The sequence below is a fragment of the Pteropus alecto genome, unplaced genomic scaffold (assembly GCF_000325575.1).
Source record: "Pteropus alecto unplaced genomic scaffold, ASM32557v1 scaffold20, whole genome shotgun sequence".
Classification (NCBI taxonomy): Eukaryota; Metazoa; Chordata; class Mammalia; order Chiroptera; family Pteropodidae; genus Pteropus; species Pteropus alecto.
Window position 1 is genome coordinate 8,871,277 of NW_006436298.1, and position 14,298 is coordinate 8,885,574.

A 14,298-nucleotide genomic window follows, 5' to 3' on the forward strand; every position below is an offset into this window, starting at 1 on the left:
TTAATCTAAAGACATTAGCTTTCAATCTTGTTCTTTCTGCATAGAGATAGAAAGCTGAGTCTCAAAAGAGAAGCAGAGCTCTCACACGAGAAGTTCAGTGTTTGCACTCAGAAGTGAAGGCATGTAAACTAGTCTTGTAATGATTTTAGATTTTTAGATTTTTAGAGTTTTCTGAATGACATATGGCATTTAGAGACTGGAAACATTTTATAACTCACTGTTTAATATTTTTTCTTTGCAAATATATTTTTTTTATTGATTATGTGTTCTTATGTCATTTGTTTTCCTGTCATGATCATTCAGAGCCCATTTTGATCTCCATGTGAATTGGTATAACTGAAGCAGGAGAAATTTAGATTAAATATCAGGAAGAACTTCCTGAAAAGTCAGGACTATGAATATTAAGAATATGGAGAAATTTCTTCTAAGAGACATATAAAGAGAACATTTTACAGTAATCTTTTTGTGTGTGGGGGGGCGGGGAGTTTGGCTGTGTCTCTACTCAGAATTAGGGGGAGGGCGTGAAATGATCTTTTGTGACCATTTTCATTTTGTGCTTTTGTGATTCTCTAAATATCAGCAAAGGGGAAAAGCCATATGTGTCCAGTGTGAGTTTGAATCATTTTCATCCCTATGTGTAGGTATTCCCTCTGACAACAGGAACAGATGGTCATCTACTTTCCTTAAATACTTATATTGGTGGAGAGAAACCTCTTCTCCAATAAGGAAGAGAGTCCATATTTGGACAGTTTTAATTATTACAAGTAATTTTTAATTGTTTTCTAAAATCTACCTCTGGTAATTCTCTCGATTGGCTTTAGTTTTGCCCCTGAGACATTGTGTAGCAACTCTGCTCTTTCTTGTAAATAAGCCTTCAAAAGTTTGAGAATAGCTTTCATGTCTTCCCATTAAGTATTCTTTTTGTCAGAGTGAACCCTTAATTTCAACAGCCTTTCTTCACATGATGTAAGTTTGAGAGCAGTTATCACCTTGGTGGCCCTCACCATCCAGTGAAAACATGATGCCTCTAGTTAAACAAAACCCTGGCAGGTTCTGCTCAGCACAGAAGACAGTTGAACGATTCCTTCCCTTGTTACGGACACTGTCCTACGGTCTCAGGTTGATCTTAGCTTGTTTTGGACAGCAGCATCAGACCGTTGACCATCCTGAGATTATTGCCATTTGAAATCTCTAGATCCTTTCCACATCGGTGGTACTTATTAGGTCCTTTTCCATCCTCTGTCATGCTGCCGAGTTTTCTTTAAGTACAATACTCTCATTGATAGTCAGGAAGGTCACCTTGTTAGTGTTGGCCCTATTCTTTTTGGATCTTGATTTGTAATAACTGACCTTCCCAATTTTGCCCCTGCCATTCGTAAATTTGATAAGGATGCCTGTTGAAACCATTCGTAAACATGCAGAACAGGAATAGTCCTGCTTTTTCTTTTTGGAAAAGCTTCTCATTCTTAAAACAATTATTTCTTTGTTTTATCCCAGCGTAGTGAAGAAATGGTTGGGCTAGTGGCTGATTGGATCCTGGGCGACAATTGGTGACTTTCCTTTGTGGTGACTACTCAGATCTTTCAAAGTTTTTAAATTATAAAATATTAAAAATATAGAGAACAATGCAGAAAATAATACAACAGAACCCCCTTTAAACTTATCACATAGAGCTAAGACAAGCTGAAAGGTTAATATTTTTTCTTCTTGTTCAGAAAGCTAAAGAATATTCTTAGTCACAGAATGCTAGTATGTATCCTACACTGGATACGTGGTACTAAATGTCTGGCCAAGAGAAGGTCCTCATGGGGGAATCCTGATGAGATCAGTCAGTGAATGAGCAGCCAAATGAACCTGGGCTAAATATGTTCTGCAAATCATGTGTTTCTGTGGCCGCTCTTTCTACTTTTTGTGTTCTAAAGGAGCAGTTTTCATGCAGGATAATTGACCAAAGATTTGTGAACTTGCCCCAGAAAACAAAGAAAGAGTATGGTTCTGGGCATTAAAATGTGAATTTTACAGCTCAAAGTGCAGTCAAGGCAACAGATAATAAAGTTGAGCAGAAAATTAGGAAATGGTAGAAAGGCCTGGACATTATGAAGGGCCTTGGAAATCTCACTGGGACCTGGAAAGATTGACCCATAGTTATGCATGTATAGTTAGAGGCATGTCTTGGCGTCAAGGTATTTGCAGGGATTACCAGTGCTCCAACTGCATCTCTGTAAGGACTTGGCTATGAGAGGTTAAGAGACTGCCTGACTAAGACTCCTAACTAGTTGTGTGACCCTGGTAAATTATTTAAGCACTCCCTTCCTCAGTTTTCTCATTTGTCAAATGGGGATTATAATAGAACATCTACCTCAAAGGATTGCTGTGGGATTAAATGAGTTAATATATTGAATGTAGTTAGAAATAGGCTTGACAAATTGGTAAATGGTGAGATATGTTGCTGTAATAATGAAGATGACCAGGACATGTCCCCTAGGCTAAAGAACTGTTGCAAATGCTGCTTTAGGGAGCCTCAGTATCCACGCTACGTCTCTACTGTCAAACTGACTGAAATATTCAGATTAGTTGGTTGGGTCTTCTTGTCTCTAGGACAACATTGTGAATAAGTGTAGAAAAATTCTCACTCTCCGGGTTTTCCATTTCTAAAAGTCATTTAGATCGTCGTCCTTTAATTCGTATTCATTATCGTGTGACCCTTTATTTCAGTGCACAGTCAGACTATGTTACATTTCTCATATAGTCACTGATTACATTTTAGGTAGACTGTTGCTTTTTGATATTATGGAGGCAAGTACTTTCCTTTTCTCAAGAATGGGGTCCAAATTATAGTAAGTAGCTAGTTTCACCCAGATTCTGTGGATTACATTTTTAGTTTCAGAGAGTAGAACTTCCCAGGTTAGGGGCTTGTCATTTTGGAGCCTGTAAATTCCTATGAACCATCTACACGTTAATAACTGTTTTGAACTTGAAATAGCAGTAAGCAGTAGATAGATCTGAATTCAAATCTCTGTCATGACCTTCTACCTTATCCCAAGTCTCACTTTCTTAATTTATAAATTAGAATTATAAAACTCTCCTCGCAGTGTTATTGTGAGCATTAAATGTATATCTTGACAGTGGTATATAGTGGTATTCAATGAAAAGTAGCTTATAATTCTGTTTATAAGTTTGTAAAATAAAATTTAAAGAAATATACCCACTTTATCCTTAAATCCAGAATTTTTTAAACAATAATCTGTCCAGGCAGACATACTGTATGTTCTTGCAGAATAGTGGTTCGGATGAAAGTGCCTCTCACCCTGTTAACAAGATGAGCCAGCAAGGCTGAAAGAGAGTACGTTCCCTGGATACAATCTGCAATCGATGCAGGTTAAAACTATTTGCTGTGAAGAGGAATTTCTTTGAAGATTGATGTCTTTAGTGGCTTAAAACTTTAGATTTGAAAAAGGAAAATGTATTCTTGAGGTTACCCTAAAAATTAAGTACCTGTTTAGAATCTTTTGGTCTTTTTACTAACTCTGCATTGCATCTTTAATCAAACAGATGAAGACCAACATCTTGGATGTCTTTGGGATAGTGTGTATCATTGAGCTGAATTGTTTTTAATGTAATGATCAGTTGAAGTTCTTTAATTTTTCACCTTCTCTGCCTTTAAGCTTGAAAACAAAACGAAACACCTCAAATTTTTTATCTAGAAATGTAGAAAGCTCTTGATGATCTCTGTGATAAGAATAATCCATTTTTAGCAATTATGTGCTCCATATGTTCAAAATTTAGCATATTGGGTTTGTGGGAATGCTTTAATTTCTGTAAATATTAGTAACATGTTTACACTGACTCAGGGGGAGTTACATGTGCTTTCCTTGTGTGGTCAAAAGGTTTTGAAGATGTGTAGTTTGGAAGCGGGGTATAACCAGTTAAAAACCAAATATGAGTCTGTGTCTATTCTGTTAGGAATGAAATAACTTCAGGGCTTACTATAATTTAAGGATTTCTTCAGCTAGACAGATGTCTTTAAAAACATTTTAAGTCTTGAGGGCATGCTTTTGGTTAGCTACTAAAGAAATTTTTCAGAGTAAAGGGGTCTTGTGTAATAAGTGCTCACTCAGGTTTAAGGAAATAGTTGGGACACTGTGGCACAGTCAACAGAGTAGCTGACAGGTTTCTATTTTGTCATTTACTTTGAGAGGAGACTCGTAGTTACCGTGTGACCAGCAGACTCCTCTTTGAATTGTTGATTTTGAAGGGCAAAGGGTAGTTAATGGATTGAGAATCGATGTTGTGCCTCTGACTAGTAAATTATAAAAGTCATGTGTCTGTGGAAACTTTTAGTATCCATTAGTTGTACTGTACTTTTGGGTAATTGCAAGAGGCCCAGGATAAATGGCATAATTAAATCAACAGTGTCAGAAATATCCTTTATCTTTAGGAATGACAGTTAAAATAATGCAGTTTTCTTTTATTATGTAAACAATTCTTTATGGATGAAGCTGTTCTCTCTCAGCTCTTCTCTTTCCTGACTTGAGGGACGCTTGCAGGAGTACAACTTCTGGTACTATGGGGTAAAATTGTCGAGAGGGTAGTGGTGGTGGTGGTTATGGTTGTGTGTGTGTGTGTATGTGTGTGTGTGGCGGGGAATGGGTGTGTCTGGAGTGAAGGAAAGGGAGGGAGAGGGGGAGAGAGATACACAGACGATGTTTTTGAAAATAGCCATGTGAATGTGATGGCATTGCATAGCCATCATTTCCAACACAACATACCAACTCTTGGCTTTCTTCTCATGTGTTTTTTTGTTGTTTTGTTTTTTTGAAGTGTAGAATTATTCAGTTTTGATAACGCTAAGCTTAAGATATAGTGACATCATTAGCTCTTAGATGTTCTGGGAGTCACGCATTGTGCCTGAGCCTGTGGCAGAGATTGAGCCAATAATCAAACCATTTCTTTCCTGTGATGGGCGTACAGCTAGAAAACATTCCCATTACTCTTCGTAGTTGAGTTCTTGCCAGTGGAATAGGAGCAGAAGAGATAGATGGGTGTCATGCTCAGGCCTGGACAGCTGTGGTTGTTTATATTCTTTTCTCCTTTTGCCTGGAAAAGAGCAGGGTATTGGGATCCAAGTGTTGTAAGTTGCAGAGCTAGAAGTCTGCTGAAACCTGGGTCCCTGGAAGGCTACTTGAAGGAGAGTCACCCAAGCAGCAACACCTGCATTGGCATTATGAGCAAGAAATGAGCTTTTACTGTGTTACACCAACCAGCTTTGAGGGGTTCTCTAGTACAGTAGCCAGGTTATCTTCCTACCTACCCTCATTATCACTTAGTTTAAGGCACTGGAGCAGCTCCCTTCATTTCATACCCACGTTTGGTCATGGGGACAAAGCCCTCCTTGGTTGTTTCTAACAGATTTGCTGTATTCCTCACTGATCTGTCCTTTTCTGTTTCCTTCGCATTCACTCCATTCTCATTTTTTTCTCTTATTTTTTTTTAAAAAAACAACTTGCAAACCTTGTAATTCATTTCTTAGCCTCCACACTCTCAAAGGTCACCCTGACCACCCACTCTAAAATAGCTCCCTGGGAACTTGGCATCATTTTATTGTTTTTAATTCTCTGTATAGCACTTATAATTATCTGATATTTTCTTGTTTATTGTGTCTTCCTAACAGAAGACTCTAAACCATGGGAGCAGGGATTCGCTCATTTCACTGATGCGTTTGTCATTTCCCAGAACACACTGTAGAATGTACTCTAATAAGGGCTCGATAAATATTTGATGAATAAATATATGAAACTATTTTATTTTGAATTAAGAAAAATGTAGCATATGAAAGATCATACTGGAAACACACAAACAGTAGGAAGCAATTCTTTTGGTTTACAAAATGTTCTTTCCTTTTAATTTAATTTTTGAGTCCTTTTTATGCAAAAGATGCTGTCGAGGTCCTGTGAGACCTAGAATCTGCCAGATATTTGAGGGACATTTGGGATGAAATAATTCATTAACATCCCTCTTTACTCAAGAAAAAAAAAATGGAGGTAGTTTACAAATGAAAAATAAGGATTACTAACAGTTATCGAACTGTTATCTTTATGCCAGGTATAGACATCCATTATCTCATTTGACTGGCACTGAAATCTAAAGGAGTATCTATTGTTAATCCTCTTTACAAATGAGGAAAGGAAGGCACAGAGAAATTAAACCACTTGTTTAAAGCTAAATAGCAAGAAGTGGCAGAGGCAAGATTGGGATCCAGGTCCTCGTGCACTTCACCACCATGCTCACCTGCCCTCATTATGTGATAGGGTAAAAATAAGGATGAAAAGAAAATAAATTAGTAAATAAATAAAATTAGAGGCTCATATTCTGGGCAGAGGGAAAAGAAGGAATATAAGATAGGGAGAGCTAAATACAATAAGAAAGGTTGAGATAAGGTCATGTGGAGTTCAGAGGGGTATCATGGAGGCCTGCCTGGAAGAGATGGCCTTATAGAGGTTGGAGTGGGCAGAAGGGGTAGAAGCAAAGTCTTCACTGATGATGAGAAAGTGTAAAATCCTGGAGGTTTCACTTCAGGGCCTTCTGGAAGAGGAGCAGACCATGCTTCTAGGCAAATTACTATTAGAATTTGTGCATAAAAGAGGAATGAATATTGTGTGTCCTCGTAAAGGTTACGCAGAAGTACAGATAGGTTGTTGATTTAGCACATAGCACACGTAATACTGCTCAGTGCTCTCGTGGCCTGCTGCTTACACTGCTACCTATTCCAGAAAAAAAATTAAGATACTGAAAAAATGAGTGCTCTGTTGATCTTCTAAACAGACTGTGTTAGCATCCAGGTCTAGAAGAACGTGAGAACTGGTATTAATTTGCCAACTCTGTTAGTGTGAACTATCTTCAGGATAAAAATATCTCTTTTTTTTTTTATTTTAAGTTACTTTTTCTGCAGTTTAGGGGAAATACTATTTCTAAGTAGAGAGGATTTTTACTGATAAAATGTAGTATCTTTTTAATGGATGTATAGTGCTTACTTTACCTTTCTACTTTTATTTCTCTGAATCCTGTTGCTGGCTCCAATGGTGTGTGTATGTGGAGAGGGAGTTCAGTGTAATTTCATCAAATAATTTAGCCTTCTGAGCACAATATCTTCATCTGTAAAATGAGGGTAGTGAAGTGATGCTGTACTACCAATCTCTGTTTTAAGAAAAATGGAGGAAAGTACCCGGCACATAGGTATTTAATAAATGTTTCTTCAGTGAACAATGAATACTAATAATACTGATGTTGATTTTAGTACTATTGGCAGCTAGCTAATTTAGTATTTATTAAATTATTAAGCACTTATTGTCAGGTGCTGAGCAAGTGTCAATATGTCTGATTTCATTTAGTCCACCCAACAATCCCGTAGGATAGGTAAGTCCTGTTTTCATCCCCGTTTAATAGTTCGGCTGAGGCAGCTGGGTTTGGAACCCAGGTCTAATTTAATTCTACGGGCCTCACATGCAACCCTTACCTTCCTTCCACTTAAGCTTTTCTATCCCTTTCAGGCTGTGAGCTCCCTGAAGGTAAAGAGCTGGTTTTGTCATTTTCCTACCACATGTGCCTGGTACACATCAGATATTTGTTGATGAAGGAAGAAGGGAGACTAAAATAGTTTCAAAGTGGTCACGATATTCATACTGCTTGAACACGGGTCTTTTTTTCCCCTAAGTCAAAGCATATTCATGTGTAAGTTCTTAAGACCTATTAAGTTAGGTGTGGGGAGACTGTCATAGTCCATCAACACAATGGGCCAGCTTCTGTCTTCTGCGGAGGCCCTGCCCCTGGGTGATGTGGCATTGAACATAGTGGCAGGAGGTGCCAGGAGTTATGGGGGAAGCAGAGCCCACCTAGCAGAGTGGCTTGATTCCTGGTTCTGCCCCCAACACTCCAGATTACTGAGGTCAGGGTACCTTCTCAAAAATCTCAGTTTCTTCATTCGTGAAATGAGGTTGATGGCTTCTACCTCAAAGGGTAGTTGTAAGGACTTAATGAGATAATTCTCTTAGTATGGTGCCAGATACATTCAAATGCACGGTGCTATTAATTAAAACATAAAGGTTTCCTATGATGGCCAATTTTTATCTTTATGGTTTCTAAGGAAACTCAATAAATTGATAAATACTATTGTTTTCGCATTGAATTCTCATGTTAAGAAATGAGAACTTTTGTGTTCAGTGTGAGTTAAAACAAAGCCTAGACTCTTGTTTCCTGAGATTACTTCAGTGACATTTATGTGGTGGGGGCTTCGATAATGTCGAAGTATCTATAAATAGGTACCTGTCATAACAAGGTTTGTAGAGGATGTTAAATTGTATTTGTCCATTGAGTGTTTATAGTTAGCCTTATGAAAAAACAGAAGGTTATATACCACAGAGGTTTGGGTGAGAGTTAGAAGATGCTCAAGCTGTTTCACATTCAAATTGAAAAGCCATCTGACTATAACCGCTATTTGATCATTTGATGTAAATTGCTGACAGATGAACTCCAGTGGAGACGTGAATAGAAGCACCGTCACAGTCCATATACCCATCTATGATCATCTGTCCATGTATCTGTAAGAAAAGGGAGGAAGGGCCTTTGCATTTGTTTGTCCCTCAACCTGAAATGTTCTTTCATATCCACGTGGCTCACTCCCTTACTGTATTCAGGTCTCAGTTAGAATGTCACCTCATTAGAGAATTTTTCCTACTCTATCTAAAACACTCTTTTTCTTACCCCACCTTATTTTTATCAGTTCTTATGAATTTCTTGCAGAACAGTCACTTAACAGTTTGTTTATTGTCTATCTTCCCAATAGAATAGTTTTGTAAAGGCAGGTATTTTAACCGTAGCACCTAATAGACACCCAGTACCTATCTGGAGTGGCTGAATTAATGAGGAGACTTAGGCGCTGGTTCTGGCCGCCTGGGGGACAGTGGGCCAGTTCCTCACCTGTCTGTGTATCCGTGGTTGTGAGATGCAAATAGGGTAGCTTATGCAGAAGCACCTTGTGAACAGTGAGGAAATGGAAGGTGTTATTCTTCACAAGAGTAACTGCTGGTTCGTGTTTTTTGGATTAGTTCTCTATTACCAATGTTGTTATGGGCCAGTTCCTCACCTGTCTGTGTATCTGTGGTTGTGAGATGCAAATAGGATAGCGTATGCAGAAGCACCTCGTGAGCAGTGACACACTGAGGAAATGGAAGGTGTCATTCTTCACAAGAGTAACTGCTGGTTCATGTTTTTTGGATTAGTTCTCTATTACCAATGTTGTTCTTGTACGGTTGGGCTTTGTGCTGAATTAGGACGAGGAGAGAAGTCCAGTTGACTTTTGGTTAAATGGCACCTTTGGTGAAGCCAATATTTGGCTCTTCTGTATGTAGTCCTGTTTTTCACTGAGAGCCCCATACAGTTGACCCGAAGATTCAGAGAGAGTTCTAAGTAAGGGACAAAAAAAGGACAGGGCCAGAACAATGGTCTACTGCATTCTAAAGCCATTCACAACTGACTCTGAAGTGGGGCTGAGAATGAGAAAGGAGTCTCTGAGTGTGCTCTCTCTCATCCCGACACTGCTGTATATGACATAGATAAAACAGACTTACCAGAATGCGGGCGTGGAGATTAGATGAGTGTGAGTAGTTCGAAGAAGCACCCTCTCCACTTTATGATGTGTCACAAAACGACACATTCCATAGTGCTTCTTTTGCTCTTAGTTCTTGCTTTTGATCAGTTGAAATGTTCTCTGTCGGCATCAAAATTCAGCTTCTTTTCCGCCCCGCCTTCCTCTTTTTAACAAAAAGGTTTCCAGAAAGCAGATCCTGGTAGGATGGGGATTTCTCTCTTCTACTCATTTTCATTGATCTATTTTCCATCTTTCTTGCCCTTTTCCTATTTTAATTAAATTCCATGTTGCTTCTTTTTTCTAGCCCTTTCTCCTCTTGCCATTGTCGCCACTCCTCAGCCCGCGGCTGCTGCCTTTTCCCTTCCCCTCCCCAGTGAGCCCTCATCCTCGCATCTTCGTCTTTCCTCTCTGTCTATACACTTTCAGAGCTGGAGTGGACCTTTGTTTCTGGATGCCCTTTCTTCACGGCCCTTCTTCTCTTGTTTCTATGGCTTCATGGTTTCCATGCTGTGACTGAGCTGGCTTTTGCCTGCTTTTGCTGATTTCAGAAGGAAAAGAGTGAGGAGAGCAACAGGCCCTGAGGTGCTCTGTAGTTTGACGAAGGTGATGGGGGTCTAGGAAAAGAAGAGACAAGGAATGGAGGGATATGGATGTTGTGGGGATGGGCTTTGGGGCACTTGGGGAGAGCTGATTGACTTCTGAATTTGACTTGTTTCCATAAAGGTCCTTCCTAGTCCATGGGGGAGGAATAGGATCTCAGTGGGAGGTCAGAGATGGCAGCTCTTTTGACTAGTAGCTTGAGCAGTGGGAAGAGTATAGGATGGAGGGTGAAGACCTGGGTTCTGGCTCTGGGTCTGCTGCGTGATGGAACCCAAACAGGATACCTTCAGTTTCTGCTCTGTAAGGTGAGGATTTTGTAAGGGTTTTGATCCAGATGAGCTTTAAGCCTTCTTTCAGCTCTATATTTTATAAATTTCTGAATTTATGCCTCTCTCAGCGAGGATTCTTTTATTTTGCATGGAGCGTTGCGTGGCAGGATCTTCAGTGCTCTTATTTAAGAACGGCCTGCTGTGTGTATGACTGTATGTGTTGGAGTTAGAGGGTAGAAGGGATGTTCAGGCATAGATACTGGTCAGATGAAAGGGGTAAAGGAGAATACTCTTCCCACTTCTGGAAGCTACTAGTTGGAAGAGCTGCAACCTCTGACCCCCCACATACACATACAGTGAGCCCCTCCTCCTCCTCCAGAGACTCCCTTCTTTTTACTCTCCTAAGAGAGATGTCCCATGGAATACAGGAACTATGTGGTTTACCCTGAAATAAGAATACAGATAGTTGTGTCACTGTTCTTTACTCAGAAGAGATCAATTCACAGAGACTTAGGGTTCTTTGTTTTTCTGATAGGTTTGGTTTGGCATGTTCGATGCTGTCAGCTGATCCACACTGGTCTTCAGACAATACTTGGTTTCACATTAATTCGTAGACTTTAAGTGTTAAGTAATAACCATATACCACCATCTGCATGAGTTCAACCTGAATCTGAAATTGATGAATTGTAGTCTTTACTGTGTTGCAAATGTAAAACTTATTTGAGATATGAAATATAGAATGAGTTAATAGAACTTTATCTTCCAATACAGACTAGCAGAGAGTGTCCTAGAGTCACAGGGCCTTAGAGATCTTAAGCAGATGGTGTTGAAACTTTTTTTTTTGAAGAAATCTTTTTTTCCAGTGTTATGGAGCTCTTTTATGTATAAGCTTGATTAAAACTTTATTTAAATATATTATTCACATTTAAATTTATTACATTAATTAATTAATTTATTAAGTCAATGAGGACAATAACTTAGCCTGGAAGTTCAGGTCTTCTCCAGTGTATTAAAATTTGGTAAATAATACATTTAAGTGAATGCAGCATTTTTAGGTTTAGAAATAATTGGAAACATATTTCCTCAAATGAAATTTAAATGGAATGTTTGAACTCCCAACATTTTTCTATTAGAACCTAGGGTTTCCCTGATCTCAGTTTGAAACTACTAATGCAGAGAATTAAAATAAACTAAGCATCAATTCAAGGAGCTAGGAAATAAACCAAAGCAAAAGAATAATGAGAAAGTAATTTAAAAAACCCCACAAAATTCCACTTATCTAGACCCACCCATTTTTTTTTTTTAATATGGAAGCTATTCTAGACTAGATATTTAGCCTCATTCTCTCTTAGAACAAACAAAAAAGCAAAACAAAAAAAACAAAACCACCATTTCCTGGTAGTGCTTATTCCTCCTAAGCTGAAGTAATCCTTGTCCTCTTTGGACATCTCTGATCCTTAGAAGGCTCTCACTGTAGAACCGAACTCTGTCCTGTCCTTCCCCTCATTGTTTTATGCTTTCCCCTGGGGGCCCGCAGAACATGTCTAATCCCTTGTCTGCATGACAGACCCTCAGATATTTGCAGTCGTGACCATTTACTCATGAGTTTTTTCTCCTTTGGCAAAACAGTCCCAGTTCCTTCAATTGTTCCTCATATGACAACATGGTCTTTTAGTCCCTACAGCATCCTTGTCATTTTCCTCTAAATGTATCATCGGTTTAGTCTACATTTACATTAAAGTATTCGATGGCCCAGGTATGTCTGACAGATATAGAGAAGAACTACCCATACTCATTCTTTTTATTTTTTAAAACATTTTATTTTATTTTATTATTAGTTTTATGTATACCGTATTTTGGTTAGACATTTATAGTTTATGAAATGATCCCCCCGATAACTCTATCATCCCTCTGGCTCTACACGTAACCATTACATTACTGCTGACTACATTCTTTATACCATACTCAATGGAATTATTAGATTTTCATCAGCATAGCATTGGGCATGTTAGCGTTTTAGTCTCAGTGATGACTCATGCTTAGTTGATTTTTGACTAAAATCTCAACTGGTGTCCTGCTATTAGACTGCATATTGCTTCATTCTTTATTTTTGCATTAGCTTATTTTGGAACAAAGTGCAGGACCTTTATTCCTCAAGAAATAGTGGGACAATGCAAGAGTAGAGATTATAATTTAAGTATTCTTATTCTCAACCCAGTGTATTTCCTACTATGATATACTTAAAATGTCAGATATTTGTTTTTAATTTCTAAGAGTTCTATGTTTTCAGACTCTTTGAGTTAGTTAGTGATTTTAAAAGGAAGCAAGATAAGGAGCTTTTTAGAGTCTGCTTCTGGTCTTGTGAGGAATCTGGGGTCATTTACTGACCTCTGTCATGAATTGTTTTTTACTTAATTCAGCTGTGTTACAGAAACAAAGCCTATTTCAATTCTATAGTGGTGAATCATCCCACCACGGGTGAAAGTCATCGAGAATTTTTGTGTTTGTTTAACTGAGTTTAATGCAGAGTTTTGAATAATGGGTATGTTTTTAATATATATTACTATATACATTTTATTTATAGTAATCATTTTTTATTAGTAATCTTGTTAATTGTGTGATTTGGATCTTTTATATCCTTGTCAGTTTTTGTCTGTTCTGTCACCTATTGAGAGAGACATGCTGAAGTTTCCCATTGTGATTATGGATTTCTCTATTTCTCCCTTTGGAATTGTTAATACTCCTTTGTATCTTTTGAAGCTATGTTATTAGGTACATACAGATGTAATATTATATTTTGTTCAACTGACACTTTTTATAAAGAAAAATTCCTTTCTCTAGTAATGTCTTGCTTTAGAAAGTACTTTGTCTAATATTATTTTGACTATACTAGCTTTCTTTTCGTTAGTGTAGCATAGTATATTTTTCTCTTAAACTTTCTGTGTTATTTTTTAAGCGTTTCTCTTGTAAGCAGCATATAAATATTGTTACAGTTTTTGAATTTAAAAAATTTATAGTCCTGGTGTTGTATTTGGATCATTTAATTCATTTGCATATAATATAATTGCTGATATAGTTGGATTTATATCATACAACTCTTTGTTTGGATACACGTTTTATGTTTTTTTATTTCTCTTGTCTTGTGTTTTTTATTATTTTCTATTCAATTTTTTCCTCTATAACTTGTTAGTTATACATTCTTTTTACTATTCTATTAGTGGTTACCCTCAACTTAAACATGTATATTTGATATATTGTAAATAAGTTATTTTAATACTTTCCCCAAACTGTTGTATACTTTAATTCCATCTCCCTTTTAGATTATTGTTGCCAGACATTGTAGTTCTACAAATATTTTAAAATCTATGACATTATAGTTATAATTTTGTACATTAGATATTAATTACATTTACTCACATATTTACCCATTTTACTGTTCCTCATTGCCTCTTGAATTTCCATGTTTCTGTTTGAGATCATTTTACTTGTGCTTCAATAAATCCATTTAGTATTTTAGTGCCGGCTTGCTGGCCATGAATTCTCTCAGTATTTTTCTTAAACATTTAAATTCCAACTTTATTATTAAGAATATTTTTATTAGGTATGGAATTTTAGGTCATCAGTTATATTCTTTTATTACTTTAAAGATATCATTCCATTGTCTTCTGGCTTCTATAACTTTTCTGAGTGGTTCTCCCCTTTCTGGAGTTTTATTATATTTTAGCCTCATTTCTGTAATTCTTTTTAAGGATATGACTTTTTAATTTTTCTGTCTTTATTTTCTAG

The 14,298-nt window shown here is 37.5% G+C and overlaps 1 protein-coding gene across 6 annotated transcripts in view; it reads left to right on the top strand.

Moving 5' to 3' along the window:
* The window catches only part of ARHGEF28 (Rho guanine nucleotide exchange factor 28), a 264,414-nt gene that overhangs the window by 82,540 nt on the left and 167,576 nt on the right, over positions 1 to 14,298 (top strand). Inside the window, exon 1 of one of the 6 annotated variants that reach the window (XM_015590474.2) lies at positions 12,970 to 13,054. The exons of the other annotated variants lie outside the window; for them this stretch is intronic. The gene's annotated coding sequence lies outside the window, so the exon portion shown is untranslated. Of the gene's footprint in view, positions 1 to 12,969; positions 13,055 to 14,298 lie in introns of those variants that run through there. 6 annotated transcript variants of the gene reach the window in all.